At 37.1% G+C, this 4,198-nt stretch overlaps 1 long non-coding RNA gene across 1 annotated transcript; it reads left to right on the forward strand.

Annotated features, from left to right (window-relative positions):
- The first annotated feature begins 3,102 nt into the window (after positions 1 to 3,102).
- Positions 3,103 to 3,783, forward strand: LOC141591162 (uncharacterized). Its single transcript, XR_012520701.1, has 2 exons — positions 3,103 to 3,495; positions 3,599 to 3,783. It is a non-coding gene; the product is annotated as an uncharacterized LOC141591162 (long non-coding RNA).
- Positions 3,784 to 4,198: the final 415 nt, after the last annotated feature.

Genomic DNA, 4,198 nt, shown 5'->3' on the forward strand with positions numbered 1-4,198 from the left:
GCGTTTCTGCAAATTGGATTCCATTGCAAAAATAAGTACGTTCTTTATCGCACCCGCTTCCATGACGAAATCGCTATACGTGGCGATCTCGTTAGCTCCAGCCGTGGGGCCTGGGTTTGGCGGGATGGGCTCTGTCAGATATTTGAGCTTCCCGTCAGCAATGGCAGCATTCCGTAATGCCGCCTCCCAGTCCGCGAAGTTTGATCCATCATTCTTCAGTCGAGTAGACTGATTCATCTGATTCATGAAGATCCGAAGCCATGACTCACGGTCCAATGTGGCACTTGGCATTGGGTCGTTCATACGGCCAGCCATTTTTGTTATTAGCAGTTTAAATGATCGTGTTCTACACTGAAAAAGAAAGAAAAACAAAAACGAAATAAGCAACTCATCGAGGTGATTTAAGTCTAATTAAAATTCACTTTAACGTGTAGACTCATTGCACTTGTATAATCGATCTACCTCAAGAATTATACAAATGATCCCAAGACTCAATTTCTGTAAATTGATAAGCCAACTGTTTGGCTAGTTCTACCGTTAGAACTCTTGGTCGATAGATTTCCGTAAATCCTATCTTTAGTCCACCATAATCACAGGATCGTACGAGTGACCATAGTGTTGAGATAAAATAGGTCAATCAGTTCCAACTTACCCGACGTAGAAGGGGTCATATTATGCCTACCGACGAAGAAGGGATTCATTGGAGTTTGACCTATAAAGACTATTCTCAATTATTTTGGTTATACGAGGAAGATCCCATCAACTTAGTTTTAATTCATTTTAAGTGAACGAAAAACTAGCATTACGTGTATGAATTAACTTAGGTGATGGCTTATTAATGATCGTGTGACATCTGTATGTCATAGAAAACTAACGCGTAACCTCTATATGAGTCAGTTTTCATGCAAATATTAGGTGGTTTGGTTTTAGGCGGAATATGATGCAAACTATCGTTACGATGAAAAACATAAAACAAATGTAAAACGTAAATAAAAGTCCTAGTGTGGCCTATCCTAGCAAGCTAAACATAATACAACTTTGGAATCCACCGTTGGACCCGAGAAGCTTGTCTTGATGTTCCATCTTGATCCATGCAGCGGGAGTGAGCATCCGATCTCCATCTTTGGTCTTCTCAAAATTACAATTTAAAAATTACAAAATATAAACATATTTACATTCTAAATTAAAACTATAATTACAATGATAAATCCAAAACGGAGATGCGAGATCTCAAAATACAACCAAGACCGTGTTCCATCATTACGGTAACACGTTCTACTAAGGCCACACTAAGTTACAACCGTTTGTAAAATTAAATACGCATTAAAAAGTAACGATAAATAAAAATGCATCAACTAAAACAAAATTTATCCGTGACATAATTCTGTAATTATGTTAAATTTATCCAAACCACCTTTTAACGATTAAAATTATGTGACAAAACCGCTTCTATCAACTTAATTTTAATTCATTACAATCCGTTACTTTAAATCGCTTTAAAATAACTAAATGGTACGTGAGTGAACCGTTTCACTATCAAGCGAGTGTACAACATCCGTATAATGTACATTTTATGGCCAAAACAAAAAATACCGAATTTTTTTTTTTATTTATAGCTGCTGGACCGTGAGCAAAAAAAAATAAAACACGAAAAAAAAAAAAAAAATCTTCAGCGGCTCATTTCAGCGGCTCAACCGAGAGGATTCCTCTCGAAATCGATTTGACAAAATAAAACCAATTGCAATTTTGACATTATCCGTATAAAATTAAATTTACAATTGATAAAACTTTAACATATTGCTATAAAGACCGATTATAATAACAATATGCAAAAACAAATCGCAAATAAAACCAATCGATCGAGGCACTAACAGTCCTCGATCGACTGATCAGACAAGAACCGTATGACACGGTTTACAAGGCACGAAAAAAAACAGACGTGAACAGTAAAAAAAAAAACAGTTCGGCCGTGCGGTTTTTAAAGGCAAAAATTATCGATTCAAATCGTTTTATGAAAATCACGATGAAAAAATTACGCGGTCTCGCTCTGATACCACTTGTAGGGAAATATCCGTAAAATTCCCTTAAAATTAAGGACTATAACGCAATTTTATCATGTGATTAATTGTCATAAACGAAAAACAAGAGAAACGATAAAAGAACAAGAATCAACCTCGGGTCCTATGTAAAACGCGGCCTAAGAACAGAAATCAAAGTAGATTTCCTCCTAATCGTTGCACCCAAGATCGTCTGAGACTATGCCCCTTGTGCTAGAAATTACTCTCTAATTGCCTTGCAATATTGAGAGAGCCTTTTTGTGAGTTTTGATGTGAGATCTAGAGTTTCAGAGAGAATGCCTCCAAAACCCTATTTTTTGTGCAAAGTGATGATGATTAGGTCAAAAGGAGAGAAGGTCTCTCCTTTTGTTCATTTCGGTCGACCAAACCGTGACTTAGGGAGGGAGTGGGCTTTCCACTTTCTCCTTATTTTAACTCGTGGTCCGACTCGTTTCGCTAAAATGTATATGACGGGTTTTAATTATAAATCATCATTCTATATCGGATATTAAAATATCGACTAGTAACACTAATCAGTCGACATATTAATACTTGTCCGACAATGACAATATTGTATAATTAATTAATTCAATATACATTAATTAAATATAACTGTTTATATTCAATTTACGAATTAATCGCTTAATTCGCCTTAGCCATTATTATTTAATCCGTATTAAATAATTATCTCAACATCGTGTTTGACTAATTATTAGTCAATAACTCCGACTAACCGCTTAGTCATATTAGGCATCAATATGACTGTATTTACATACCGTCACATCTCTCAAACGTATCCTATAGGTGTGACTTTTAGGGACCAGTTGATCACCGCCATCTGTATGACAATAACGTCAAACTTATCTAGCAAGCCAACCGTTATTGATAAACGTGGACCAACTGATAATAATACAAAAGTATACCCTTTAATCCTTTTAGAGATTTATATGTCATTGCACTAACTGTGGAGGACACCAGCCCCAACAAGCTCTTGTCCGTACAAGTGTACGTGCAATAACGTTATCCGCACTAACTGGAGGACACCGGCTCCAACAGGGTTACAAGTACGGCTTGCGGTATACTAATTAGTCTCCCTGTACCTTTCTCTCGTCCCCAAGCTGGAGTGACTACTAAGTTTGGATCTTTTTTACGCTTCCCTATCCTGGATCATGACATCTTAGCTTTAGAAAAGGATTGTATTTCTTGTATAACAGGACTAGAATGGAGTATATATACTGAATGCATATGTCAAACTACCTAGAGTGCATGTTGTATTTGTTTAATACTCAAATGGACTGAATGACGCGGGTAAAACTTAATACAAGTACACTAATCTTGACCCCCCTTTTTTTTTTGACAAACAGCAGATATAGTGATAAATTGATAATGCCATATGCAAACACTGAAGGTCAGACGCGCGTAACGAAAACGCAGGACGGTGAGTGGGTTTGAGCTGCTTAGATGTGAATAATGCATGCTCTACTGGTGATGCTATATGCAGATGCTTACTATATTTACAAAAGGAAACCTTAAATGTGCAGGGATGGACTGACGGACAAACTGACGAGGTGTGTGCTATGACAGTGGCGGATGCAATATGCATGATGCAAGTATGTTTGGGAAAGGACAATCCTAATGTGATGTCTCAGTATGGTGACTCTAACTCTAATGATCAATTGCAAATGTTTTGGACTTTTTATTAATATACGAAGCTCAAAGAACTGTCTATTACAGCTCGGTGTATACTTGTCTTTTTTTTTTTTTTTTTTTAAATTAATTATGGCTATGGGAAAGATATATCATACAAAGATAAATTACACGACCCAAAAATAAATCAAGCAGGACACATCAAACATGACCTAGACAAAGGTTCTACGGGATCTACGGTTAGGTTTGTGGGTAGGAAATTGGGTACTCACAACATTAAAATACCCGAAGGTATCTCTCGCTTCTGTGCTCCCCCAGTCATATGGACCAGACGAGTTGCCAAAACGCGACGTCATGAGGTGGAAAATACGTGCAAGGCCTAGTCGGTCGAATGGACCTTCTAAGTATACAACGTACTTTCCGAGGGTGAATTAGGGTAGAAATAGATGGCATAATATCGACTTACTTTAGAGCCTATACGCCTTTTTTTGTTC

The sequence above is a fragment of the Silene latifolia genome, chromosome 7 (genome assembly GCF_048544455.1).
Source record: "Silene latifolia isolate original U9 population chromosome 7, ASM4854445v1, whole genome shotgun sequence".
NCBI classification, from domain to species: domain Eukaryota; kingdom Viridiplantae; phylum Streptophyta; class Magnoliopsida; order Caryophyllales; family Caryophyllaceae; genus Silene; species Silene latifolia.